This window comes from Triticum dicoccoides, chromosome 7A, assembly GCF_002162155.2.
Source record: "Triticum dicoccoides isolate Atlit2015 ecotype Zavitan chromosome 7A, WEW_v2.0, whole genome shotgun sequence".
Classification (NCBI taxonomy): Eukaryota; Viridiplantae; Streptophyta; class Magnoliopsida; order Poales; family Poaceae; genus Triticum; species Triticum dicoccoides.
This window is the reverse complement of record NC_041392.1, coordinates 35,485,859-35,497,753: the sequence shown is the minus strand read 5'-3', so window position 1 is coordinate 35,497,753 and position 11,895 is coordinate 35,485,859. Positions and strand designations below refer to the sequence as shown.

General features: G+C 44.0%; 1 long non-coding RNA gene across 1 annotated transcript in view; it reads left to right on the top strand.

The window, feature by feature from the left end:
• LOC119328365 overlaps positions 1-8,016 on the top strand; it is a 19,244-nt gene extending 11,228 nt beyond the window's left edge. Inside the window, exons 4-14 of the long non-coding RNA XR_005158936.1 lie at positions 3,340-3,458; positions 4,089-4,274; positions 4,481-4,588; positions 4,683-4,732; positions 4,842-4,962; positions 5,101-5,222; positions 5,883-6,012; positions 6,119-6,188; positions 6,768-6,885; positions 7,296-7,451; positions 7,826-8,016. This is a non-coding gene — a long non-coding RNA (uncharacterized LOC119328365). The remainder of the gene's footprint in view (positions 1-3,339; positions 3,459-4,088; positions 4,275-4,480; positions 4,589-4,682; positions 4,733-4,841; positions 4,963-5,100; positions 5,223-5,882; positions 6,013-6,118; positions 6,189-6,767; positions 6,886-7,295; positions 7,452-7,825) is intronic.
• Positions 8,017-11,895: the final 3,879 nt, after the last annotated feature.

The window sequence follows — 11,895 nt, the reverse complement described above, 5'->3', positions numbered from 1 at the left end:
GGCCTCGCCCACTGCCCCGCGCGGCCTCCCGCGCGCTGCTGCGCTCACCGCCGCCGCCACCTTTGACCAGTGCCCCTGGCCGCACTGCTCCGGCCGGTGGCGCCTCGGCCAAACCTCACCGGCGCGCTACCGCTCCCACCGTGCGGCGGGCCACGCCTGGACCGTCTCGGGCACCCAGCGCCCACGCCCGTTCGGGCGGTGCCCGCGCTCGCACCGCCCTATGCCCGTTAGGCCCTTGGGGCCACAGACATGTGGGGCCCATGCCCCAGAACTTTATTAAAAAAAAGGAAAATAAATAAATAAGTAAATAAATAAATAATAATTACATTAATTAATTAATCAATAAGTGAATTAATTAAGTTAATTAATCATGTTTAATTAAGCTAATTAACCAGTTAGTTTAATTAAATAGTACTTAGTTTAACTAAGACCTAATTAACCTAAACCGAGTATGACAGGTGGGTCCCACTGGACCCACATGTCAGTTTGACCCAGTCAACTCTGTTGGCTACTGACGTCAGCATGACATCATGCTGATGTCATTAATTCATTTTCGAATTAATTTAAATAATTAATTAAAAATCAGAAATTAATAAAATCTTCAGAAAATCATATCTTTTAATCCGTAACTCGGATTAAAATACTTTCTACATGAAAGTTGCTCAGAACGACGAGACGATTCCGGATACGTAGTCTGTTCGTCCGCCGCACACCCCTAACATATCAAACTCGCAACTTTCCCCCTCCGGCTCCTCTGCCCGAAAACACGGAACACCGGGAATACTTTCCCGGATGATTTCCCCCTTCGCCAGCATCACCTCGTACTGCGTTAGAACACACCTAGCACCGCTCTTTGTCATGTCTTGCGTCGTCTTGCTTATGTTTGCACCGTATTTATTGTTTCTTCCCCCTCTTCTCTTCGGTAGACTACGAGACCGACGCTGCTGCTGCCCAGATCGACTACGGAGTTGATGACCCCTCTCTCTTGCCAGAGCAACCAGGCAAGCCCCCCCCCTTTGATCACCAGATATCGCCTACTCTTCTCTATACTGCTTGCATTAGAGTAGTGTAGCATGTTACTGCTTTCCGTTAATCCTATTCTGATGCATAGCCTGTCATTGCTGCTACAGTCATTGATACGTTACCCGCAATCCTAAATGCTTAGTATAGGATGCTAGTGTTCCATCAATGACCCTACACTCTTGTCCGTCTGCCATGCTATACTACTGGGCTGTGATCACTTCGGGAGGTGATCACGGGCATATACTATATACTTTACACTGTTACATTACTGGTGATACTGTTTGGAGATGGGAGCTGAAGGGGCAGGTGGCTCCATCCAGGTAGTGGTGGGCCTGAGTTCCCGACGGCCCCCGACTGTTACTTTGTGGCGGAGCGACAGGGCAGGTTGAGACCACCTAGGAGACAGGTGGGCCTGGCCCTGTTCGGCGTTCGCGGATATTTAACACGCTTAACGAGATCTTGGTATTTGATCTGAGTTGGCTACGAGCCTATACGCACTAACCATCTACGCGGGAGTAGTTATGGGTATCCCGACGTCGTGGTATCAGCCGAAGCACTTCAGACGTCAGCGACGGAGCGGCGCGCGCCGAATTGGACTGGAACGCCACTAGGCTAGGTCTGCTTTCGGCCGCATACGCAACGTGCAGGTGTGCTATGGGCGATGGGCCCAGACCCCTGTGCGCTTAGGTTTAGACCGGCGTGCCGGCCTCTCTGTTGAGCCTAGGTGGGGCTGCGACGTGTTGATCTTCCGTGGCCGGGCATGACCCAGGAAAGTGTGTCCGGCCAAATGGGATCAAGCGTGTTGGGTAAGTTGGTGCACCCCTGCAGGGAAGTTAATCTATTCGAATAGCCGTGATCTTCGGTAACAGGACGACTTGGAGTTGTACCTCGACCTTATGACAACTAGAACCGGATACTTAATAAAACACACCCTTCCAAGTGCCAGATACAACCGGTGGTCGCTCTCCCTCAGGGATACGAGGGGAGGATCGCCGGGTAGGATATGCTATGCGATGCTACTTGGAGGACTTCGACCTACCCTCTTCTGCCTGTTGCAAGACGAAGGTGACCAGAAGCGTAGTCTTCGATAAGACTAGCTATCCCCCCTTATTCTGGCATTCTGCAGTTCAGTCCACTGATATGGCCCTTTACACATATACCCATGCATATGTAGTGTAGTTCCTTACTTGCGAGTACTTTGGATGAGTACTCACGGTTGCTTTCTCCCCCCTTTTTCCCCCTTTCCCTTCTTTCTGGTTGTCGCAACCAGATGCTGGAGTCCAGGAGCCAGACGCCACCGTCGACGACGACCCCTACTGCACCGGAGGTGCCTACTACTACGTGCTGCCCGCTGATGACGACCTGGAGTAGTTTAGGAGGATCCCAGGCAGGAGGCCTGCGTCTCTTTCGATCTGTATCCCAGTTTGTGCTAGCCTTCTTAAGGCAAACTTGTTTAACTTATGTCTGTACTCAGATATTGTTGCTTCCGCTGACTCGTCTATGATCGAGCACTTGTATTCGAGCCCTCGAGGCCCCTGGCTTGTATTATGATGCTTGTATGACTTATTTATGTTTTTAGAGTTGTGTTGTGATATCTTTCCGTGAGTCCCTGATCTTGATCGTACACGTTTGCATGCATGATTAGTGTACGATTGAATCGGGGGCGTCACAACTTATACCCTGAAACATGGTGTGGATACTGTCAATATAATGTATTTGGCAATTTTACCTTCTCTTCTTTTATATTACTACCATGTTCGTACAGAGTGACGCTTTGTGTTTCAAATGCTCTAATACTTCCATGTTACAGATATCCGTGGAGCTTAATTATGTATATCTCTCGTTGTAAGTTAGTTTTGCCCATGGACCTTTTGTCACACATCTACTTTTTGCTGACATGAATAATGGAGTTCTGATGTTGATGTGATGATGTCAAGGATTATAGCTATGTTCACATATCTGTAGTGCTTGGAATTGTTGATAAACTGATATGTACCATAAATATTGGATGGCCAATAAAGCAGGGCTCACGATGATTATAAATTTTATAGCTTGTGTATAGAATGGTAATGTTAAACTTTCATTTCTTAGGATATTACAGTTGATTTAGTCTATTTGTGCTTGTCGTTCGTGTTGGTCTGCAGGTTGTAAATGAGTGAATCTGTTTATTGCCTTCTTATTGGTAGTGGCAAAGAGTACTATTCCCTGCTTGAATTTTTGTGGTCTCCTTTTCTTCCTTGCTTGTTTTATATGTTGTTTCTTTTTGGCCTTGTCATACCAATGACCTACTATTTTGTTTGTTTGTCCTGCTTGCAGGTGTGTGTTGTTGAGGCTATCAAACAAGCCAATGGCGTTGCATAAATGGTTTGTGAAGATTGTCATTGGAGTCTAGCTGGGGTAGTAGGCTGTCAAAAAGATGCGGTCGCTTGTAGAACGTGAGCTCAATATGTGATGCATGTATTTTATGATTATTATATCTATGTGCAATTTAGTAAGTGGGTTTTAGATTAATCTGGTTCATTTGGACGGTTGTGCTTAATCTGGTTTATTTGTTCTGTTTGTTTTAGGCTGTCATCTTTAGTTTTATTTACTATGCCAGGTGCCTAATTTAGTGCTTAATCTCCTTTCATTTGCTTGGATTAACTGAACTGGCCTATTCATTCAGTTTATATTATGTTCGTCTTCAGAATTAGGGTTCGTTAAAATGGATGTCTGGAAGCATAATTTAGCTCTGTGAAATGGTAGCGTTCAAATTCAGAATTTCTGCTTCATGCTTCTTTTGCGTCTGTGTTTTTATGTAAATTTGTGCTCTCTCCTTTTCGTCTAGCATACCGCTTGATGGTTTCCTATTCCTGGTTCTTGCTGGTTACTACAACTGCAGCTTCTCTTATATAGACAATGTTTCTTAGAGTTTGGTGGTAACTTCAGATCTCCACGCACTATTGGATACTGTTCTTTCCAGAGCGTTGTTGTTTTTTTACATGTGAAGTTAATTCACTACAATGTGTTGGCCTTGTATCTTTCTGCTCTGTGAGATGTGTGACCGTGTCATCTTCTTGCTGCAGCTTGCATGTGCCGTTAGTGAGTGGTCTTGTGGAGTTGCAGGACTGGGCAGGAGGACCGTAGGCTGCACACACAAACGAGGATGTCGAGTTGTCCACGATGATGTCGTGGTTGATTGGGACTCGGAAGGAGTGTCGACCGTGAATACAAAGAGGAGGTCGAGCCATCGCCATTCATCTAGACGCCTGGTAGCAAAGATTTAGATAAAATCTGTGTTCATCTTTTTGTTTTCATTGATTTATTTATACCCATTAATTTAATATTTTAGTATATTTATTTCGTGTTGCTATGCTGCTCTAGGTTTGCATCCTGGTCTCTAGATGACAGTAAGATTATACTAAATAAGTCTGTAGTTGGGATCATAATATCTAAAAAAAAGTAACGGTTTTGGCAGCCATGCACAAGTCGACACATCTATAGAAATCTAGAGTTCGCCAAAGCTGGCCATGCTGTCGCAGATCGGTTCATGGTCGCGTGGGGCATCCTCTGGAGCTTCCCTGAGGTTAGTGTTGTTCCCCATGGTGTATGCCTCTGTTCTTCTTGATACATGCATACCTGATCTCCTGTTTCCTCTGTTTTCTTGGTTGGCTCTTCAGACCAAGAGTCCAAGACACACATTCTGGAGATCAGTTGGTCCATCGCTGAGGTATGTAATTAAGTATGCAACTTCACTGATATCATGCATGCCCTCTTAAAATGGGCTCATCCCGATTATCTCATCGCTTGATTGTATGAATGATTGGTAAATTATGTAGCATTTGTGCGGTGCTGCATCTACATTTAGGGAGGCTCACAAGGAGACCATAGACCATAGAGCAGCAGATTGTGTACAATGATGGCATCAAGCCCAAATACAGCATGCTCTTTTAGTCAGAAGTAAGCATAATGGCCATATGTTTCTATTGGTTGAGTGGGCTGGACCATTTTTGCTGCCTTTGATCGTACTCATTGGATAGTTTTGTACTTTTGTCAGGTCATATGTACTGATCTGTACATGGTTCTTTTTAAATTCAGGGCCTTACACCATTGCCGTTCCCCAGGACTCGGAAGGAGGATGGCCGCCCGTAGACGAAAGAGGAGGTTGAGACATCTGCTGTGCCTGCTGCAGCGACCACGACTACTGCATCAAAAGAAACGTACTACTGCATCAACTCAGGCCGCCCTGAACAACCATTAGATAATGATGCATTGTTTCGCCGTGTGAATTTAATTGGTAGCAGTGATTGATAAGCTGAGCCAGCCATGACTGTTGTGGCAAGAGAGTTTCAGATTTTTTGGTAGAGGCAAGGGAGAGCCCATAGGCTTTGTGTTCTGTGGAGGAACATCCTTTCAGAATTCAGTGAACGCCATTTTTTATTTTTGATCATTTTCTATGTGCAAATTTACTTTTGCCATGTTTGTATGCCATGCAAATTTCTTAAGCAGTAGTTTGGTGGAAGATACATGTAAATATAAAAAAAACATATTATGTCTCTTATGTGGTCTCAGAGCACTTTTACCTTCATTTTGAAAATGCCTTTGTCTTTATATGTGTTGTATAAAAGGAATACATGAAGGCACAAGCAATGAAAAGATACATTACCGATATCACATGAGAGACATAATTAGATTTTTTGAAGTATAAACAGAAGATAAAGTTCATATCACTTTTTCAGCCCCACTCAAAGCCTGAGCGATCTATAATTTTACACTATACATATCCCCAAAATCTCGAAAAAAATGGATGGCAATATCTCTTAAATTGCAAGCCTAATGCTAGAAAAATGGACTTATATGATTTTTTCAACTTCTCCAAGTTGACCGGCCGGTGCCGCGCGAATCTGGTTCGACGAGGTCGTTGGCGACCTGCTGCGGGAGCGGGATAACGGGATCAGCTCCGGGAGGTCCGGGGCACGCTGCTGCCGCTCGTGCGGCAGAATGTCTTTGGTGAGCTCTTTTTCTCTTGCCTTTCTCCCTGCGCCGCTTAATCGGTCGTGGTTGATCTCTCCTTAGACCCTTTTCTCTTTTGCCTAACTATTCTATCCTTTCCTAGGTCTTCAATCTGTTTTCTTCTTCAATGAAGCTAACCACGATATCCTGCACGTACTGCACCGCTCCCAGAGGTGTCTTTCTCTCTTCCAGATCTAGTTATACTATGGAGAGATAGTTACTGAGGAAATGCTGCATGTATCATATTCTGTTATTATATTTGTATTGGTATTTTCTGATCTGTCATGCCATTTCTCCCCTAACTCTAGGTGAACAGAGTCATAAAAATCAACTTAGCATCAGACTACTGGGTGAACAGAGTTGTAGAAACCAGAACAGAGTCCCACACTCTCAATGGTGGCAAGTTATTATATTAAATCTTGCTAGACAGTTGCTCACATCGGTACTATGTATGCATGATTTTTTAACTTGAAGATTAGAGGATTATAAGAACTGAGAACATTGCATGGAAATCAGCTCAGCACCATAATAATGAGGTAGTGTATCATGCAGTCCGGGCAGGATCACCACTGGCTGACATCTATCTTTTTGTTTATTTGTGTTATATCAATGAATGGGAAGCATCATGATGCAATTTCCCCGTTCCATGTTCTGAATATGCACTAATTGAGCATCTATTTTTGTTTCATATATGCATATCATTTATTGTATCATTCAGCTCCGTCACCACATTTTACGGTTCCCGTTTCCAGTTTCCACGGCGCGGCGGCTCGAACTGACGCTCTCAGCCACAGCGCGCCTGGATCAGTCAGGTCGATCGAGGGACAATACTGGCAACCGCTCGTCCGTGCTGATCTTCGACCGAGATAGGTAAGATATCCTCTCCCATTTGTTTCTCCTCTCTTGGTCTCTTCTACATCTATGTCATGGAAGTCAGGCAAAGTACATGGGCATTGAGAACACCGGCCGCTCCCATTTGGTTGACAGTAGAGGTTTTCTCCATCCTTGCAACATCCAAACTCCAGTCCCCGAGCAAACTCGCTTGACACTTCCCGCCCCACCCCCTCTTCTTGACTATTTATGGCTTTATGTTTTCATATCATGCTAATAAACCATGTACTGATACTTTCCTGCTGGTATGCCATTGGCACAAGAGTGGTGATACGCCTGGGCATGATGTTGTTATTGATCGGATGTATGAACGTGCCTATAACTGCTATGCTTGCTACTATTTGTTTGTGAAAAGAGTGGTAACAATAAGATTACTGCTTGATGTACAGAGTTCAGGTTATCACACCATATGAAGTGAAAGCGCCGTTGGGACTGCTCGCGGTGCATAGAACTTCCATGGCAGCACGGGCGATTCGAAGGCCCACTTGAGCTCCTCCTGCTGATGTCAGACGGTGAGGTTTCTCAACCTCCACTCTATTAGCCATGTAAGATTGCTTTGCTAGAGATCATTTATTTCTTGCCATCCATTCGTTATAAACTTGATTCTTCGTCATGAATGGATCCTTAATTATGTGTGTCATGTTGTTTCCCTGAAAATGGACGATCGAGTCACATTTCTTATTTTCCGTTGTGAGTTGAGGAGCTTGCGGTTTTAAAAGTATGTCTCAGATGTAAGAATGTGGAAATGATGGACAGGTAGCAGTTTTTTTTTGTATTTGCTGTTTATATCCAATATTAAGTAGTTATTAACTCCATGGCACAGGACTGTACTTTTTGTAGATGTAGTAGCTTTTGATTTCCATTTAGTTATGGCTTTATCTCCGCTTTTACATACTGATTCGGATTTCCATTTAGTCAGGGTCACAAAGTCTTTGTGCCAGGATTCTTCCCTTTGTAAATGTGAAAGCGGCTTGTACGATCTATTCACAGACTTGCTCTGCTGCTTTGTAGCCCAACTGATTATGTACTCTTGATCATCCTCATGGCATCTGTCAACTCCATTGTGAATCGTCTCTTTATCTTAAGGCTGACTTGCTATGCTAGAATGATAGATGATATAGTAAATATCTTTTCTTTTTACAAGGCTCATATCGTAAGGAATGTCGTGTACTGTGAACCAAGTTCAGTACGTTGTCTATTAAATATATTCCTGTTTCTTCTTCAAAATGTGATGCTCCAGTTCAGATAATCAGTAGTGCATATTTTGGCTGATATTTCTACTACAAAGCACTTGGTGCTGATGGATAAGTGTCGGACGGGTTGGGTTTCTTGTTTGAAGAGACTTGCATTGTTGACTATAGCATTTTTCTGTGTAACTTAACAAGTGTTAACATATTTTTTAAATATTACTATAATTTTGAAATTTGTTCACATGTTTCAAAAATGTTCGTTCACTTTTAGAAGTGTCCGCACATCTATGTCCCGCTCCTATCATATTCTTCACTGCATGTTATCCACTATGATTGCATATATTAAACTTGGGTTAATACTGACTTAGCATTACCTGTTTTGAAAACATTGGGACCGGCACCCTCGTGCCAGGGAGCGGACCCGATCTAGTAGACATGATGGTTGCTGGCCTATATGGAGAGTTATTTACCCAAACCATCACATTTGGGGCTAAGGTAACCACTTAGTACCACATTAAAGGCAGGGCACAAAAAACCACCGGAAATGTGCCTAATGTGTAACGCGGAGCACTGATAGTCGGATAACCTCGCGAAAACAGTCAAACTGACTGGTTGCGCCTACCTGTAAGGCTGACGTGGAATGCTTATGTGGAAATTTTGCCGAGTTGGACCTAGGTCCCACCTGTCAATGACTAAAGTGTTTATTTTTTTCATCTATTCTTTTTTATTTCTCTCTCCTTTTCTTTGTGGGCATTTGACCGAACAGGTTATGGGCGAGCACTCGACACAGACATCACCGGCGCCGCCACCACAGAGGACATGTGCAGCGGTAATGCCTGGCCAGCACCACTCCTGGCTGCTGCCAGTGAGCTCCTTCGGGAGACCAGCTTGCGTTCGCGTGCCGCGTTGTGGAATTGGCCGCTCGTCCTCCGGTGGATGCGGACATGGCCGGGGTGGGATCTCGCCCGAGCTCAGCGTACGGCCCCGCTCGGCATGAACAGCAAGATGGAGGCGCCGAAATTTCTTACTTCCCCGTCAATGGCTGCGCGGCAAGGAACCAAGGAAGGAGGCAGGGACGCATAGAGCGGGAGCAGCGTCGGCAGCAGGCCGTGGGACTCCGCGCCTGCATTGTGTGCTCCCCTGTCATGCGACCCCGCCTCCTTGCTCCCACTCAGGAGCGCCACCGTCGTATTCTGCCGCTACCACGTCAATTACTCTAGCATTTTCATGAGCTATTTTATTTGCCTTCCTATTACAATGTTCGAATCTAACTAACGAAAATTCACAAGCCATAAAATAACAATCATCAAACACAGCTCCCGCTGTATGTCCTCCATTCTTCATCATCTCAATTACTTCCATATTGTCGGAGTTAACAACAAGTCGGTTGCTTCCCGCCTTTTGTGCAAGTAATACGCCAAAACGTAGTGCCATGGCTTCTGCTGATAAAACATCCGCACGCCAATCCATCTTCCAATTCGCTCCAACAATAAATCTTCCTTTATCATCTCTAACTACAGCTCCCACTGTGCCTCTAAGCATGTCTTGATCGAAAGAAGCATCGACATTTAATTTCACAAAACCTAGAGGGGGTCTCGTCCATCCCTCTATTTTATTTGTTGCCTTGGAGGATTGGGAAATAACATAGTTCGTCGTTATAGCACGGGCTCCCATCGAAATTTGGTATGCATCTTGGGTCTTTCCCTCATGGACTAGCGAACGTCTTTCCCACCATAAATACCAGGCTGTTATAGCAATCAGTTCGCGAACATTCTGTATACCCACTATAGATAGCTCATGTTCGGGCATAAAAAGTAGAAATTCGAGTACTGCCTCTCCCGCCCGATCGACCGCACATGCTTTTTTAATGGCTTCGTGCAATCCTAGTTTCTCCCACGCCTCTTTTGCTCTTTGACAATAAAAATAATAAGTGTTTAGTATCTTCATGCCCGTTCGAACATGATGGGCAGGTGGGCGAAACTTTCATATGTCTATTAGCAAATGTAACACGACACGGGAGGGTTCCATGTAAGGTACGCCAAATAAAGATCTTAACTTTTGTTGGACAAGATAATTTCCAAATCTTGCTCCAAATACTATTGACATTTATTCCTCCCATGCCATCTGAGTATTGCAATTTCCTCACATGTTGCGTTTTCCATTCCTCCAGATAAGCAGAACGAACCGTGAACAGTCCATTCTTTGTAAAGCTCCAAGCTATGAAATCCGACATGTCATACGTGGGGAGGAGGATCGTAAGCGCCCTCTGGACATCAATTGGCCACAACGTTTGTCTTACCAAATCTTCATCCCAGCAATTGTTGATTGGATCTATAAGATCAACAACTTTTGTTAGAAGCTGCCCTCTTCTAGGAGTGATAATTTTCCTATTTGCTCCATTCAGGATCCAAGCATCTCTCCAAATATCAATATTCTGTCCATTACCAACTCTCCAAATATAACCTTTTTTGAGAGAATCCACTCCGGCCATAATGCTTTGCCAAGTGAAAGAGGATCCTTTTTTCAGACTCGCATTCATTAAATCTCCATCTGGAAAATATTTAGCTCTCAAAATGGTGGCACATAGGGAATCAGGATTATCAAGCAGGCGCCACGCTTGTTTGGCTAACAAGGCCAGATTGAAACAATGTATGTCTCGAAAACCCATTCCTCCTTGGTCTTTTGGTACACACATCTTCCATCATGCCATCCAATGCATTCTCTTCTGATTGTCTTCATCACCCCACCAAAAATGCGACATCGCGTCAATGATTCCTTTACAAATCTTTTTAGGAATTTTAAAGACGGACATTGCATAAGTTGGGATAGCTTGTACAACCGATTTGAGAAGGATTTCCTTTCCTCTTGCTGATAGCCACTTTTCCTTCCAACCACTAATTTTCATAACAATTTGATCTATTAGGAATTGGAAACAATCACTTTTGTCCATACCCACATTTGAAGGCAGACCCAAATATTTGTCATTGAGAGCTTCAGTCATAATATCCAGAATAGTACATATATGCGCCTTATCTTCCACTTTCGTGTTGGGACTAAAAAATATACTAGATTTTTCAACACTCACCATTTGCCCCGATGCAGCACAATAAGCATCCAAAACTGCTTTCAGCGCCTCTGCATTCATGGAATTAGCTTGCATCAGGATTAATGAATCATCCGCGAAGAGGAGATTTGAAATAGATGGGGCTTCTCTGCTAAATTTAATTCCGGAAAAACTTCTATTCTCCTCTGCATTAGCTAAGAGTGCAGTCAGGCCTTCCGTACATAAGAAAAATAAGTATGGGGAGAGAGGGTCCCCCCCGGCTCAGTCCTCTAGATGGTTTGAAGCTCTTTGTTTCTTCCGTGTTAAAACGAATCCGATATTCCACCAAGGACACACATTGCATGATTAAATTCACCCAATCCTGCTGAAATCCTAGTCTCAACATGATTTCCTTTTAAAAAAGGCCACTCCACTCGGTCATATGCTTTGTGCATGTCCAGTTTGATTGCACACAGGCCCTCTTTACCGGTCCTTTTATTTTATATTTTATGGAAACATGCATAAGCCACTAAGATGTTATCTGTAATCATTCTTCCAGGCACAAAAGCACTTTGGGTAGGGCTAATAATATCTGGGAGGATTGTCTTCAGACGACCAGCAATCATCTTTGAAATGACCTTATACACCACATTGCACAAACTGATTGGTCTAAATTGAGTTACCTTTTCCGGGGAGTTAACTTTTGGGATCATTACTATTGTAGTATCATTCAAACCATCAGGTATAGTATAGGTA